The 17895-nt window shown below is 38.3% G+C and overlaps 1 pseudogene; it reads right to left on the bottom strand.

Annotated features, from left to right (window-relative positions):
• Nucleotides 1–16797, bottom strand: part of LOC107762945 (signal recognition particle subunit SRP54 2-like) — a 31979-nt pseudogene extending 15182 nt beyond the window's left edge.
• Between the last annotated feature and the right edge of the window lie 1098 nt (nt 16798–17895).

Here is a 17895-nt window from a genome sequence, read left to right as displayed (position 1 = left end):
CCGTAGTTGTTGTGAAAGGGGTCTACAGGGAACCGATCATCATAAAGTCGGTAGTCCAATTGTTAGTGATTGATAGCAAGGCTGTGCCTTGGAAGTATGAAAAGGCAGTGGTAATGTACAAGGGAAAGCAAGTGGAGGAGGATAGTTGTGAGGCGCAGGGTTTACTCCCGTGGAGTTGAGAAGGACCAACCCAGCAGTAACAAAGAAACCCGTGTCAGAAGAAGAGGCGGAGGAATTCCTGAAAAAGATGAAAATGCAGGATTACTCCGTTGTCGAACAATTGAAGAAAACACCGGCCCAGATCTCGTTGTTATCACTATTGATCCATTCAGACGAGCATCACCGGGCCCTGATGAAGATACTAAATGAAGCTCATGTGCCCAATGAAATTTCAGTGAACCACCTTGAAACGATTGCCAACAAATTTTTTGAGGTAAACAGGGTAAGGTTCTCTGATGACAATTTGCCAGTGGAGGACACAGAACATAATAAAGCTCTCTACTTGACTGTCAAATGTGAAGATTCAGCAGTTACTCGGGCGTTGGTGGATAACGGTTCAAATGCCAATATTTGTCCATTATCCACACTGAACCAGTTGAAGATTGACCATGATAGAATCCACAAGAACAACGTTTGCGTCCGAGGATTTGACGGAAGTGGAACAGACACCGTGGGGGATATTATACTCGAGTTGACCATCGGCCCGGTCGAGTTTACTATGGAGTTCCAGGTATTGGATGCCGCGGTATCTTATAACTTTTTGTTGGGACGACCGTGGATCCACGCGGCCAAAGCACTGCCATCCACATTGCATCAAATGGTCAAGTTTAAATGGGACAAACAAGATATCGTGCTGCATGGGGAAGACACTGCGTGCATCATGGGAGGTGCCATTGTGCCATTCATAGAAACCAACGATGACAAAGGTCCCTGTGTTTATCAGATTTTTGATGCTGTCAGCAAACAAGATTCTCGAGGGTAAAAGCATTCTACACCCCAGGATAGCTTCCGCAACCGTCATGATAGTTTCGGAGATGCTAAGTAACAGGTTCGTGCCAGGAAAAGGTTTGGGGGCTGAGCTCTAGGGAATTGTTCAACCTGTCTCTTTGCCCAAGAATTTAGAGACTTTTGGATTGGGCTTCAAACCAACTGCAACAGATATAAAGCGAGCTCGGAAAATAAAGAAGAAAGTTTGGGTTCTTCCTAAGCCAGTTTCGCGTCTTGCTAGATTTTTTGTTAGAGCAGGTGTCACAAGCTCGTCAGTCCCGAAAATTCGTGGACCGTTGATTGGGCCAGATGGAGATTTGGATGAAGGCTTAGAAAGAATGTTCGCAGATGTCAACACAATAGAAGCTGGAGAGGGTTCCAGTAAGGCAGACATACAGTTTGTGGGGCCTTGGCCAATGTCAACAATTGGACAACTACTCCTCTTCCTACTCGGAGGGAGTCCTGGTAGTTGGCTCTGATTTTCCTTTTTTTTTTTCTGGATTATTCCAGGGTTGTAATCCAGATTCCTTTTTATTTCTATTACTGCTCAACAAAGTGTGAAACCTTGTTATCCCATAATTCAATAAAACGAAAAAGTTTCTTCTTTATGCCTTATTTTATATGTTGTTTTTTTTAATTTAATTTTGTTTCCTTCGTTTCTTTTTCTGAACAGTTCTTTTCATACTGGTTCTAACGACATGGCATGCACAACGGATCTTCAACCTAGTCTAGAAGATCAATCTGATTCCGAACTAACTATGAGGTCGATTATGATAATGAATCGGAATACGATGAGGATGAAGCCTTCGAGGAGATAAATAGGGAGTTAAGCCAGTTTGAAGAAAAATCCAAGCCCAACTTAAATGACACAGAAGCCATCAATTTAGGGGATGCCGACAATATCAGAGAAACTAAAATAAGCATCCATATTGCACCAAATATCAGGGAAGAATTGATCAAAACACTTATTGAGTTCAAAGATGTTTTTGCATGGTCATATGATGACATGCCGGGGTTAAACACAGATTTAGTGGTTCATAAATTGCCCACTGACCCGGCATGCCCTCCCGTCAAGCAGAAATTGAGGAAGTTCAAAACAGATATGAGTGTGAAGATTAAAGAGGAAGTAACCAAGCAACTGCAAGCAAAGGTTATTCGTGTCACTCGATATCCTGATTGGTTGGCTAATGTGGTGCCGGTGCCAAAGAAAGATGGGAAGATCAGGGTGTATGTCGATTACCGCAATCTGAACAGGGCAATCCCAAAGGACAACTTTCCTTTACCCAACATCCATATCTTGATTGACAATTGCGCCGGACGTGAGCTCAGATCTTTTGTAGATTGCTATGCTGGGTATCATCAGATTCTGACGGATGAAGAAGATGCAGAAAAGACGGCATTCATTACGCCGTGGGGAACTTATTGCTATCGGGTGATGCCATTTGGTTTGAAGAATGCTGGGGCAACATACATGAGAGCAATGACTACTGTGTTTCATGACATGATCCATAAAGAAATCGAGGTGTACGTGGACGATGTGATCCTAAAGTCTAAGCATCAGGAAGACCATGTAGCAGACTTAAGGAAGTTTTTTCAAAGACTTAGAAGGTATGATATTAAGCTTAACCCGGCTAAATGTGCCTTTGGTGTTCCATCTGGAAAGATGATGGGATTCATCGTCAGTCGGCGAGGTATTGAACTGGACCGTCAAAGATCAAATCTATCCAAGATTTGCCACCGTCGAAGAACAAGACAGAAGTAATGAGTCTGTTGGGAAGGTTGAACTACATCAACAGATTCATCGCTCAGCTCACAACAACTTGTGAACCCATCTTTCGATTACTGAGGAAAGATGCCGCGATAGAATGGACGGCAGAATGTCAGGAGGCATTTGACCAGATCAAAGGATATTTATCCAATCCACATGTGTTGGTTCCACCTGAGCCGGGGAGTCCATTAATCCTTTATCTAACGGTCCTGGAGAATTCGTTTGGTTGCGTGTTGGGGCAACACGACATCACAGGAAGGAAAGAGCAAGCCATCTATTATCTCAGCAAGAAGTTTACAGTCTATGAGAATAAGTACACTCAACTTGAGAAGACATGTTGTGCTCTAACTTGGGTAGCACAGAAGTTTAAGCATTATCTGTCGTCACATACTACTTACCTTATTTCACGCCTGGATCCATTGAAGTATATTTTCCAGAAGCCTATGCCCACAGGAAGATTGGCAAAATGGCAGATATTACTCACAGAGTTCGACATTGTCTATGTGACAAGGACGACCATGAAAGCCCAAGCATTGGCCGATCACTTGGCTGAGAATCCTATTGATGAAGAATACGAGCCTTTGAGGACATATTTTCCAGATGAAGAAGTGATGCATATAGAGGAGTTAGAACTGATTGAGGAACCAGGGTGGAAGCTATTCTTCGATGGGGCTGCAAATGCAAAAGGAGTTGGAATAGGAGCGGTACTTATTTCTGAAACAGGACATCACTATCCTGTTACAGCTCATCTATGTTTCTATTGTACCAACAACATGGCTGAGTATGAGGCATGCATTCTGGGCTTACGTTTAGCTGCAGACATGGATGTCCAGGACGTCTTGGTCTTGGGAGACTCGGACCTTCTGGTACATCAGATCCAGGGTGAATGGGAAACACGGGATTTAAAATTTATACCATATCGGAAATGTTTGCACGATCTGAGCAAACGATTTTGATCAGTGGAGTTCAGACACATCCCGAGAGTTCATAATAAGGTTGCCGATGCTTTGGCCACTTTAGCATCGATGTTGCACCATCCAGACAAGATCTATGTTGACCCGTTGCATATCCAGGTTCGTGATCAAGATGCTTATAGCAACATGATAGAGGAAGAAGTGGATGTCGAGCCATGGTTTTATGACGTCAAGGAGTACCTCAGGATGGGGATATACCCGGAGCAGGCCACCGGAGATCAAAAAAGAGCCATTTGGCGATTGTCAAATGGATTTTTCCTCAATGGAGGAGTGTTGTACAAAAGAACCCAAGATCTGGGATTGTTGAGATGTATAGATGCGGGTCAAGCCACGATAGTGATGACAGAGGTACATACTGGAGTCTGTGGGCCCCATATGAGCGGATATGTATTGGCGAAGAAGATTCTTCGAGTAGGGTATTATTGGCTCACTATGGAGTGGGATTGTATCAGTTTCGTGCGGAAATGCCATCAATGTCAGATGCACGGAGATTTGATTCATTCTCCGCCGACAGAATTGCATACAATGTCAGCGCTATGGCCATTTGTTGCGTGGGGCATGAATGTCATTGGACCCATTGAGCCGGCGGCTTCAAACGGTCACAGGTTCATTCTGGTAACCATCGATTATTTCACTAAATGGGTGGAGGCCAAGACTTTCAAGTCAGTGACCAAAAAGGCGGTGGTGGATTTTGTCCATTCCCATATCATCTGTAGATTTGGGATCTCAAAAGTGATCATCACGGACAACAGTGCTAATCTTAACAGCAGTTTGATGAAAGAAGTATGTCAACAGTTCAAGATTACACATCGTAATTCCACCCCGTATCATCCCAAGGCGAATGGTGCAGTTGAGGCAGCCAACAAGAACATAAAAAAGATTTTGTGGAAGATGGTAGAAGGGTCTAGACAGTGGCATGAAAAGCTACTGTTTGCTTTGTTGGGTTATCGCACTACTGTTCGTACATCAGTAGGTGCCACTCCTTATTCGTTGGTATACGAAACTGAAGCAGTGATACCAGCAGAAGTTGAAATTCCATCCCTTCGGATTGTCGCTGAGGCCGGGATTGATGATGATGAATGGGTCAAATCCCTACTGGAGCAGTTGAGCTTAATTGATGAAAAACTATTGGCAGCAGTATGCCATGACCAGTTATATCAGAAGAGAATGGCAAGAGCATACAATAAGAAGGTGCGCCCTAGGAAATTTGAAGTAGGGCAACAAGTATTGAAACGGATCCTCCCACATCAGATTGAGGCAAAAGGCAAGTTCGCCCCGAATTGGCAAGAGCCGTATATTGTGACCAGAGTATTATCCAACGACGCTTTGCGTCTGACAGATGTCGAAGGAAGATGCATCGATATGGCTATCAATTCTGATGCAGTCAAGAGATATTATGTGTAATTTCTTTTGTTGTTTATTTGTTTGTTTGTACTTAGTGCTTATCGGATAATGAAATGATGAAGGCAATTCTCTCTTCTATCCAAACACTTTTAACCTTTGCTTTACCCCTTTGAGCCTTACTTATTCTTTTATACCCCTCTCTTGGAGTCATTAATGAAAAAGAAAAATGAAAAAAAAGGGAAGGTCACAAGAAAAACAAAGGAATCAAGTGAACTACGTTCGACCTGATTCCTCAAAGATGATACGTATGCACCTCACGGATCGGTCATAATGTAACAAAAATAAAAAATTCCCCAAGCAAGAAAACTGGGGCAGAAGTTATGTTTTTAAATTTTGAAAAAAAGAGTTTGATTCCAAGAGTTGTAATGTTTTACCCATCAAAGTTATTTTGAATTTTATATCCTTTTCTTCTAAGCCCCACATAAAACCCATATTGATTTCCAAAAAAAAGACCTCCCGATCAGTATCCGAGAGGTGCCAAGACAGGCAAATGAAAGCCGAGAATAACATGCCGGTCCCCGACTGAATAAGGATCATGAGCTGAAAGAATTGATAGCCATAAGAATTCCCAGCAGAGAGGATCTTACCAGCAACACTCCAATCCCCAGCTGAGAGAAGCAAAATGAGAAAGTCTTATCGGTGAAAACCTTCACAGGCACCATAAGGCGACGTAAACTGAGAGAGGCAAAATGAGATATTCTTATCGGTGAAAACCTTCACAGGCGCTATAAGACGACGCAAGCTGAGAGAAGTAAAATGAGAGAGTCTTATCGGTGAAAACTTTCACCGGCACCATAAGGCGACGGGAACTGAGAGAAATGAGAGAGTCCAGTTAGTGAAAACCCCGCAAAGGGCACTATGAGGCGACAAGATAGATTGGCAAAAAGGATCTGCATTTTGCGAAGAGGTGAGCACCTATTTATCCCCAGCAAGTGAAGACATCAGAAAGATTGATCGACACAAATAGACTGGGTTGATTAATTCGGAATGCACGACATGATCGTTGGAATCAGTTATACCACCCAGATAAGTTCATTTCTTTTCTTTTCCCCAGCATTTGTTCAGAAAGATTTTCTCTTTTTCTATCTTTTCATTTCTTTGTTTAAAAGATTTTTTCCAGAAATTTATTTTTAGAAAGGTCTTTCAAAGCTTACTACCAGTTGCCAAAATGGTACAAGGCAAATGTGAAGAGGACAGGCCATAGACAAGGCAATAAGACAAAAGACGTTGGTTTCAAGGCCGAATAATATTGGTCTAAAATGGCAAGGAAAGTACTGGGAAGAACCGAAAAAACAACATGTTGAAGAAATTGTTGGCTAAGTTCGAAGAGAATCCCCAGCAGAACTCCGACCGATTATCGACCAAAGTTCCGAGGTAGTCGGACAGCACAGAGTGGGAAGGGAGGAAAGGAAAATTCATCTTCAACAAAATAACCTCCAGCAGGTTTGAGATACAGAACGGAGAAGGGATAAATGGAAAAACCATCCCTAGCAGAATGTTATCCCCAGCAAATAACGTCATCCCCAACAAGTTTTGGGAATGCCAAACAGGAATAAGGGGAAGGGAACAATCATCCCCCATAAAGAGTGACATGACCACTCGCTATATTTAAAAAAAAAATAACTAAATTTTCTTTGATTTGAATAGGAAAATAAAGTGTTGATGATGGCCGAAAGACACGCCATAAGAAAGATCGCCAGAATTGGGGCAGAAAAGTTTCTGCCACAGGTGAAAATTTTCTCGGAGAATCGAGGAAACAAATTCAAGTTATTATCTAGCAATTAGGCGCCCACCTGTATAACAAGGGAATACATTTCATGTCTTTACCATTAGGCGCCCACCTGTATAACAAGAGAATACATTTCATGTCTTTACCATTAGGCGCCCACATGTATAACAAGGGAATACATTTCATGTCTTTACCATTAGGAGAATCGAGGAAACAAATTCAAGTTATTCTTTACCAATTAGGCACCCACCTGTATAACAAGGGAATACATTTCATGTCTTTACCATTAGGCGCCCACCTGTATAACAAGGGAATACATTTCATGTCTTTACCATTAGGCGCCCACCTGTATAACAAGGGAATACATTTCATGTCTTTACCATTAGGCGCCCACCTGTATAACAAGGGAATACTTTTCTGCTTTTCATTTCTGTTCTAGGTCGCCCACCAGTATAATGCGGGAATACATTTCTGTCTTTTCATTTCATGTTCTAGGTCGCCCACCAGTATAAGGCAGAAGGTTACAACAAAAGATCCACAGCATAATGCAGGAAGCCGCATCCTCATGCGAACATAACAAAAAGATGCAAACTGGTGTTCAGGAAAGCAAGAGGCCGGTGTCATCCCCATCAGTTCTCGGAAGAAAGAAGCACCGGAATAGACGCAAGCTGACAAGAAAGCAAGGCATCAAGAACAAAGGGAAGATAGATGGGATCTTGTAATCCGTAGTCTAGCCTAGCTTCTTGATTTTTCTTTTAAGCACGGTGTAATAAGGAGATCGGTAAGTAGTAGTAACAGCATGCAACAACAGTAATATTGCAGTCCCATGGTAGTCCCAGCTACCAAAACATCCCGAACTACATTAACCTGATTCCCTTTTAGCCAGGGATATGTAGGAAACCTCAGAAGCAAAGGTTCGGTTAAACCTTTTCAAAAAATGCTTCACACGGAGTACTCAGACGGGCAAAAATCGCTCGTATCCGCTCACTTTATCTTTACACGAAAACCCTTCGTGTTTTCGGACAAAGAGGGGAAGCTGTGAGCACGTGATTTTTGCACTATATGAGAAATACTCCCAAAAATTCAAAATAAAATAATTTTCCTTTGTGTGCAATTTTTGTGTTTTTCGTGGCATTTTTGTATAATTATTTGTATTTTTTGTCTATGCATGCTTACTGGTTAAATTAATAAAAATACAAAAATATGTTGCATTTTCATTTAGTATTTATTTAAGTTTGTTTTACAAAATGATAAAATCATAAAAAAATAATGTACGTTGCATTTTTAGCATTTAACGTCTAAATTGTGCGATTTTATCGTTATTGCTATTTAAATGTGCGATAATTGCTATTTGAAGTTAATTAGTATTTTTGATAAGTTAATTTACTTTATAACTTAATTTAGAATTTTAGTTTTATTAATTAGGAAGTAAAAGAAAAGAGAGCAAAACAAATACAAAGAAAATCGGAATTGGGTCTCTTCTTCAATTTTGAACCCTAGGCCCAAATATACCCAACCTTCCTCTACGACCCGGTCCATTTCAAACCGGGTCGACCCAGTCCATAACCCCAAAGACCCAACACCCCCCATCTTACATTTCACAAAACAAAACAAAACAAAAAAAAACCTAAACAAAAACCTAAAAAACCACCCGCCACCCTCCCTTCTTCTTCTCCAAGACCACACCCCTCCAAGCCCCAGCAGCCATGGCTGCCCCCCTCATGCCTCCACCACCTTCAACACAACCACCACCACCCAGTCCAACGATGCCTCACCCTCAACACACACACACACGCACGTCATTCTCCATCGTCCCATCGACCCCAACACGAGCAGCCATGGCTGCTTTCCCCCTCATCCTCATGTCGAAACCATCCAAACAACCAACGACATCCATGGTTGCTGCCCGCTGCTTCTTCTTCTCCTTCGCGTCATTGCTGCCCACTGCTTCTTCTTCGTCGTCGATGCTGCCATGGCTGCGTCTTCCAGCTGTGGACTGCTGCTGCTGCGTTCTTGTTTAATCATCGTCGCTGCGTCGTCTTCAAACGACGCCAAACGACCATCTTCTTTGATCGTCGTTTCGATCCGGTTAGTGGGTTTAAGTTTTGTTTCTGTCCGTATTTTGTTTTGATATTCTCGGATCTAAAATCGGTAAATGTTTAATTCTTGTTTTGTTCGTGTTTATCATTTTTTTTATTTATTGGTTTTTAGTTTGTTTCATTTGTCCTTGTTTGTTTTTTTAAGAAATTGTTAGTTTAATTATAATGTTGTTAGATTCACGTTGAAATTCAATTAATTATTTCTTCAGTTTATTTTATTAATTTAAAAGGATTTAGTTTTAATATAGAAGAGTGTTAGTTTAAATCGTTTGAATCCGTCATGTTTGTTGTTTAATATAGATTTAATTCGTGTTCATTTTTTTTTGTTTGTTTGAAGTTCGTTTTAATCCACTGATTCAATGCGAGTTTATGTTTTGGTTTTTTATTTTTTGATTTAGTTTGAATCATGCATCTTTGTTGTAATGTTGTTGGATTTAATTTGAAGATCAATTGATTATTTGAGTTTAGTGATTTGAATTTGTTTATTTGTTTTGTTTAAGTTTAATTTGAATTTGAGCTCAATGATTTGAATATACTTGTTTGTTATTGTTGTTGAAATCTAAAAGTAGATTTGTTGTTTAAAAATATTGTTCAGACAAAATAATTCCAGTTGTTTCTTTGTTGTTCATCATTTAGTTTGAGTTTGTTCATAAAATTTGATTAGGAATTGGTTATAGCTGCTATATTTTGGTTAGAATTGATTAGGTGAATTGGTTATAGCTGATGGGGGTAGAATGGTCAATTGCAGTATTTTCAGGGGTGAAATGGTTATTTCAGTAATTGCAGAGGGGTATTTTTGGAATCGAAAATCTGAACAATTTTTTAATTGTGAGAGCTCTGCCCATTAAGATTAAAAAATATTTAAATAATATTAAAATAGTACATGGTGGGGGATAAGACATAATGGGGTGAGAATAATATAATTATTTAATATAGTGGGGGACAAGATATAATTTAGTGGGGAATAATGTAGTTGTTTAATATAGTGTGGAAAAAAAGCATGCAAGTGTGGGGGTGGAAGAATATTTTCGGGTTAGTGGTTCAAGACAAGGGTCTTGCTATGAATAAGAGTCATTTTTTGACACAAAAAAGAGAAGAGCTGAATATTGAAGAGAGAGAAAAATTCCGAAAATATTAAGACTTCCAAAAAAAATACAAATAAAAACATTCTGGAAATTAAAAGAGAGAGTAGTATACACCTGATATACAATCTAAATATTCTGATATACGGATTCAGAAATTAAGGGTTAAACATTAATTAGTCTTTCAAATCTGAAAAGATCCCCTTGGCTTCTGTCCGTTGATTGTTGTCGGTGTTTCTGGATTTTTATCTTGATTTTAAAATCTGTCACTGGTTTCTCGTTGCTGGTTGCTACTGGTTGCTGGGTGCTGTTGTTGTTGTATGCTACTGAATTTCTGCTGATCTCCCTTTTCTTTTGCTTCCAATATCAGGTACACAACTGACACGCTGGTTACTGTAAACTGAAACATGAAGCATGAATACGAAATGAAGAGTTGAAGTTCTGAATTTATTTTAATTATATTCTGAATTTTATTTGTATATATAAATTGTTTAGCTTACTCTAATCAGAATCATGTAGCTGTTTAATATATATAGTGGAACACCTGACGATAGCTTAACGGACGAACTATCTATGTATTGCCTAATAAATAAATAAATGGTGTAGTAACTCTGTCTAGTTAATTCGTTATTGTTGGATGATTATCATGTCTCAAAAAGCATGTTAGCTGATTTAGACTATTCTTAAACAGTCAACAGTTAGTTCATTAAACGAATAGACCATTTCGGAACTTGTAGGAATATTGTTTAGTTAAATACTATTGGTCAATTTCAGCATGTAAATGGTCTAGGATTAAAATTAGATTGCCAAGTTTTTTTTTTTAATTTGACAAACTGTGAACATGCCTAGTATAATGTAACTAGGTAGTAACATGTGAATAAGATGACCCAGGTCCAGTTTTATGCCATACACGTTGGGCCTGGGCCCGCATTGGCAACGGACTGCCCTGATGCATCATTTTCAGATTTTATGAATCATATTCGAAACCCAACTATAACAACTCATGCATGTAAATAAATTAAGACATTTTCTCTTTCATTTTGTAGAGACAAATTTAATAAAGAAAAATGTAGGCATTTTAGGATTGTCCTTTTAAAATAAATGAGATGAGCCTCGCCCAATAAAACGCACAAATTGTGGGGCCCTCAATAAATGTTTAATTGAATACTTAGATTTCGAGAGAGGTCGTTTAGCAAATTTCACGGCCTTCTCCAAAGTAAGAAAGCGTTAGATTCTTTAGGCACGATTTTAATAATACTACATCCCTAAACTCGGGTGCGCATTTATGCGACCCAAATCCAAATCTCAACGGAGTCAAAACGTGTCAATAACCATGTATGCATTGATTACGATGTGGTTCGAAACGCATTTTCACGAAGTTGCAATTCTAAAAAATAATAATAATAAAAGCGGTTTAAAGTTGATAGAAGCACATAAATTATAATATGTATTAAAATCAGATATCTAGCCATTACAATAGTTTAAGCAACCGTGCTAGAACCACGGGATTCGGGGGTGCCTAACACCTTCCCTTGGGTCAACAGAATTCCTTACTTAGAATTTCTGGTTCGCAGATTTCATTTGGAAAGTCGAATATTTTCCTCGATTCGGGATTCAATCGGGGATTTGGGACACCATAAATCTCTCAAGTGGCGACTCTGAAATAAATAAATAAATCCCGATTCAATTGTCCTTTAAATTGAAAAAAACTCCATTCTGTGCCCCTTCGCGGGCGGCGCGGGCGAAAAAGAAGGTGTGACAGAGGCCTATCAGTGGATTGCCCTTCCCAGTTTCTAAGTGGTGCGCTCATCTTGATCTGTTCCTAAGGTGTTAGCCTCTTCAAGGAAAACCTGCTCTGATACTAATTGATGTTTTAAGCGTCAATACCACACAAGAGGGGGGTGATTTGTGTGGTACCCAATTTTCGATCTAGAAGAACCAGGTTCTTCTAGGTGTTCTAACTACTACTGTTTGCGGAATTAAATGTACATAAAATAAAGAACACAGAGATTTTACGTGGAAAACACCTGGCTCAAAAGGTGAAAAACCACGACCTACTACTCAGTAGGATTTTCCCAAACTTCCACTAAAATCACCGAGCCAAAACAACATTTACAAAACTCTTTGTAAACCTAAGGATTAACTCTAATCTCGTTGTAGCACACAGCCTCAACTGTTGCGACAACTTTAAGTTAACCTATAACTTGAACTTTCAAAGTACCGATTACAATTGCTTCTATGAAAGTTGGAAAGGTACAACTTTGAACCACCTACTACAATTGAACTGGAATAAGAAAAAAACACAATGGAACTGGTTCTTCTATCTTGTTCAAGTAGCTTCAGGAGTGCACACTTGAATCACACACGAACTGCTTGCAAAAAGGCTTGCTATTTTGCTCCCAGTTCACGTTTAACTTCTGCGTTTTTGTGCAACACTTGTAATGTGAGAACATCTTGCAATTTATAGAGTTAGTAGATGAAGAAATTACTAGAGTTATGATGCAACACTTCCTTGATGGAAGAGCTCTAGTTGATTTCAACTTCTAACTCCTTCCCTATCTTGGATAGTGTTCTCTTTGATGAAGGAGTCCTTCTCCTTATCAATTATGCAACCTTTTCGATCAGGAGACATTAAATACACCAAGTTAAGCTTATCTCCTTCACGTGCAACCCACATGCTCGAATCTGCCCGTTTTTGTGCACCTAAAGGATAGACCTGGTTCATCCCGAGTTCCTTTGTCAGTCTTCAAAACTAACCTTTACTTGGACCAACACACCAGTTCCAATAAATGTAACGGGACTTTTTGTTGCAGCAACTCTGCACATCAGAAGAGAAACAGAAAAAATACATCTTGTTTATTCCCAGAAAGAGAGACCACAATATTTCATTCCATAGAAAAGTATTCGAGTCGTGACTATATTACTGTAAAAGAAAAGGATCAATTTTAAATCTCACAACTTACACAGCGTCTTAATTATTCTTCATGCTAATTGCATTACTTATTCAAGGCAAGCAGTTTAACTTTTTTTTTCGCATACAAATTGCGTTACTAGTTACCCGGGAATTTCTTAGTGTTAGATAAATGATAATCATTTTCCGTGGGAAATCTTTAAGGATCTAGGATATCCCTCCGATCCAATTCGGATGCATTCTATTAACTCAAAAAAAACTAAATTAACAACCTGCCCCATTTGAATAGACATGGCCTGAAATTGTAAGGTATAAAATAGCAATACATGTTTGGTAATATTTACTATCAGAAGGAAAACTTAGGTCTAAAACCAGAGCACGGGGAACTTACGCACTAAGTGCACCACCTCCTTTTGCATGGCCATTCATCTTAGTAACTATCACAGCTCCAACTGCAACACTTTGCTTAAATGCTAGAGCTTGATCAAAGGCGGCTTGACCAATACTACTATCCATAACAAATATCACAAGATCTGGTTTCTGGCAAATAAAATTGTAAGATGAGCATTTCATTCAAGGTAACAATATACTGGAGGATAAAATTATAAGGTAGATAAGAAAATTAGCAATTCACATGCAAAAGAGACAATTTACTAAAGTATTGTAGAACATACTATTACTTCCGATACTTGTCGCATCTCTTCAAAAAGAGCTGCTTCTTGTCTGTGGCGACCATTAGTGTCAACTATAATTAGATCACACTTTCCCTTTTAAATGTTTCTACTCCGTCGACTGCTACTTTCACAGGGTCTGACTCAGCATAGCTGTTGCAAAAAGCTTCATTCAATTAAAAAGATGGTTTCTTCTGTTGATTAAAACAATAAACGGAAGTGCAAATTACGTAAATTTAACAAGTAGAAGTTTGGACCTGGTCAACATGCAACAACAACTGATTACTTTTTTGTTTCTTTTGAACAAGTGCCAGTATAGCTAATTGCTTAACCCATTCAAGAAAATAAATTAGGATTTACTTCTTCTCTTTTCCCATGATGTCGTAGTGGGGGAATGGGTTAAATACAGCGGGTGAAAAAGTTCAAAAAACTGAGAGAAATCATTGATTTCTCATTAGGAGAGAAGGAAGAGCTCTTGAGCAAAGTAATTCAAGGACATTCTATTAAAGCAGGCAACCTATGTATATACAGACTTATCAGCAAAATGACTTCTGCTGCTACAAATTAAGGAAGAAAAAGAGCAAAGGTTTTCTTTAATCTTAATATAGGCAATGCTCTACCAAATTAAAAGAAGCAATTTGATAAGCAGATCATCAACAGTGAATTGTGCCTTTTTATTATTTCTATTTTACTATTTATGATTACATACAATGCATGACTAGCATTAGCAAAGTCCATATACTTTTCTCTATAAGTTATAAAATGCTGCTCAGACTTCATCCTCTAATTTCCTTATCAAAATGTACTTTATATTTGTGATTCTTATACACACTTATGACATCGTTTAGACGTTTGGAGATTAAATTAATTAAATAAAAATGGAGAATCTCAGCTTCTTCTCAATGAAAAAAGGACAGGGAACCATCATCAGGATCAACATCATCAGATTTTAGCTGCATCAAATATCTAAAAAAAAATTGAAAGAAGATGACACTTAATATATTGGGAAGAGGATATGCCTTCCATAAAAAAGGTATTTTAGCTTTTGTAGCATTCTGCTTCAATTGATCGAATGCTCCGGCTGTGAATGTGTCTGCACACACTAAAGCTGGGTTCCAACCCTTTTGCTTGTGGTAGTAAGCATATTTTTTACAAGTTGTTGTTTTTCCAGATCCTGTGGTAAAACAAAAGAATATAAATATTACTGCAACTGTCTTTATTCGGTGGAAAAGAAAAAGGAATGGGGTTTGCATTATGTATAATTGCAACAAAATTTCCTATTGCAACTCACCTTGCAATCCAACAAACATGACAACACTGGTTTCCCTCCTTTTTGGTGTAAAAGAAGGCCTCCCGGGATCCAATATCTTGCAGAGTTCATTAAATACAGCCTACATTGATGAACAAACCGCTTTAAGTTAAAGAGGAATATGGTGAGGGCAAAAAGAATTGAAATGATTTACTTTTGATAACTATTTCGCATGACAAATCAGGAAAATGCCAACTAGAGACTTGGGTACAACAACAGCAGACCAACAGACCCGACCGAGTATATTTCCACAGCGTGGGGTCTGGGGAAGATGGGGTATGAAGAAGGTAGTGTGTACGCAGACCTTAAAAGGAAAGACTGTTTCAACTAGAGACTTGGGTATTACCAACAAAAAAAAGGAAAGAAAGTATGAAAAGAGATCATGTGACAAGACTCCCAAATAAGTTGCTCTACACTAAAAGAAAGAACAACAGCCGTCTAGGTACTCAATCTGTATAAAAATTGACATAAGTCTACAAGTTTTTCCATCAAAATCAAACAAGAATGTAATGTCACACGAAAGTTAATCCTAATTTTCAATCTACAGACATTCCTATATACATCACCAGAGGAAAGTCCATGATAAGATCACCACTCAAAAACTTACCAACTCAAGACATTATTTTCAATCACATGAAAGCGGCAATATAGACTTCAAAAATAGGTTATTTTACACTAAAGAAAGAACCACAGCTGTATAGGTCCTCAACCTGGATAAAACTTAACATAAGTCTACAAGGTTTTCCTTCAAAATTAAACAAGAATGTAATGTCACAAGAAATTTCATTCTAATTTTCATTTTAGAGGACTGTCTTCCTATAACAAGTGCACTCTCTGTCTATATCCACTCATACATCACCAGAGCAAAATCCATGATAAAGTCACACTAAAAAACTTACCAATATTAGACATGTTCATCAGTTCATCTCTATACAGAGGCAAATCCAGAATTTAAACTTTATGGATTTAGATTCGCAATTCTACCACATCTCATATAATATAATGGGTTCAAAATTTATTATTTGTATATATTTAATATTTTTTTTGGTCAAAAATACAGGGAATGAGTGAAAGCTATGGGTTATGTTGAACCCATAGCTTTTACACTGGATACGCCTCTGTCTCTATGCTTTAGTACCTCAATATTAATAGGCTTAAATGGATATCTACCAAAGTCCAAAGTAAACGAAGAGTAATATAATTAGTGCTAACACGCATATATGCAAAGTTCAGTTTTCTTCTATTGAATAGTGCAAACCATTTTTTTGGTATAACCATCTAGCATCCGTAACCCACTTGCTCGACTAATTCAGATTCGCATAGGGCCCATTAAAAGGGGAAACACTTCCTATCAAGGATTTTCCCTTTCTAGGCTTCAACCCCATACCTCTAGTCAAAGGTGAAGGAACCCATCCATCCCACCACATTCTTTCGCGGTGCAAACCATTATTTCTATGAGAAGGACATTATATTTGTTTATTTTGGTATAATTAAATTGTATTAATCATCGAAAATGTTAATGCTGTAATTTATTTTATGTTTGCAACACACTGTAATTATTCTTAATAGTACTTGAAACCAAAATCTTCTACAATTTGCATGCTCAAATATCCACATTAGAAATATGTGATATGCAAATCAAAAAGAAATATGCAAACCTGTTGGATGATCTTGCGTTTGTTCATTGAGGCAATCGTTGAGGACCTTCTCATCAACGATTGTAGCATTGCGCATCTGTTGTAGAGCACGCGATATGCTCCCACCTAACTTAGCCAACACCATCTTGAACTTGATGAAGAAGAAAAAGATTGATAAATTGATTAGAACAGAGGATTTATAATGAAGTTTCGTCGTGATCGCGAATTGATTTGGGCTACAGTAATGGTTTACGAAAATTTGACACATGCAAGGTCTTTATAAATTGACGTGAGGAGTCCAACTGAAAATGGAATAAGCGGGATGATGAATCCGTTTGGCCATAAATCTTTTCATTTTTTTCATTTTTTTCCGGAACCATGAAATTTTAAAAAATTATTTTTCACAATTTTCACTCCAAAACACTCTTAAAAGTTCAAAAGCAACTCCAAATGATATTTATGTCCAAACACAACTCCAATTTTTAAATACTATTTTCAATTTAAAAAAAAAATCAAAATTTTCCGAAATTTCCAAATTCTTACTATGTTTTATACACCCACCTAGTACCTTCCCGGCGACAATGTTTTTCTTATGAGTTTAGTTAGATGCACAATGGTACAAAGATTCATTAGTATAAAATAATTATGGTATTGTTGAAAAAAATTACCTTAGAAAAAAGTCACATCATGTTGTAGACAATAAATTGCGTCGAGAAAAATAAAATCAAGATCAAAAAAATATTGCAACAATCGTAGTATTTTATTTCGAATATTTGAATGTTACAATCTCTATGAATCCTCTGATTCTTCCTATATTGTTCTTGAGCTTGAGCTTGATTGCTTGAACTTGACCTTGATTTGTTCTTCGTTCTTGAACTTGCACTTGATTTCTTGAACTTGAACTCGAAGCTTGAAACTTGTGGAGGAATTTGCAGCGTTTGATCCACGAGCTCTTTCTTGCTTCTTGTTATAACTTCTGGTGTCTTTTCTGAGTTATGAAGACCCCTATTTATTGTTGTGTGGAAGGGAAGAGTTGTGATAAGAACAAACTCTTCCAACCAATCAAATTGAAGTGTGACATGACTGCATTTGATTGGCCAGAACATGTCACTTGCACACGTGGCACGATTTCATTGGCCTTTTAGTGTGACTTGGCATGCCTTGTCATTTTGACACGTGGCATGATCCTATTGGCTCTTCCGTTTGACTTGGCGTGCCACGTCATTTAACACGTGGCACCAAACTGGGCCTTTAGGAAGATGCCATCTTGGGTTTTATGAGGTGGGCCCATCACTTTAGCCCAATGGATTAAGATTTATTTATT

This window comes from Nicotiana tabacum, chromosome 8 (assembly GCF_000715075.1).
Source record: "Nicotiana tabacum cultivar K326 chromosome 8, ASM71507v2, whole genome shotgun sequence".
In the NCBI taxonomy this organism is placed as follows: Eukaryota; Viridiplantae; Streptophyta; class Magnoliopsida; order Solanales; family Solanaceae; genus Nicotiana; species Nicotiana tabacum.
The sequence above is the reverse complement of the archived record's forward strand: the minus strand, read 5'-3'. Positions and strand labels throughout refer to the sequence as shown.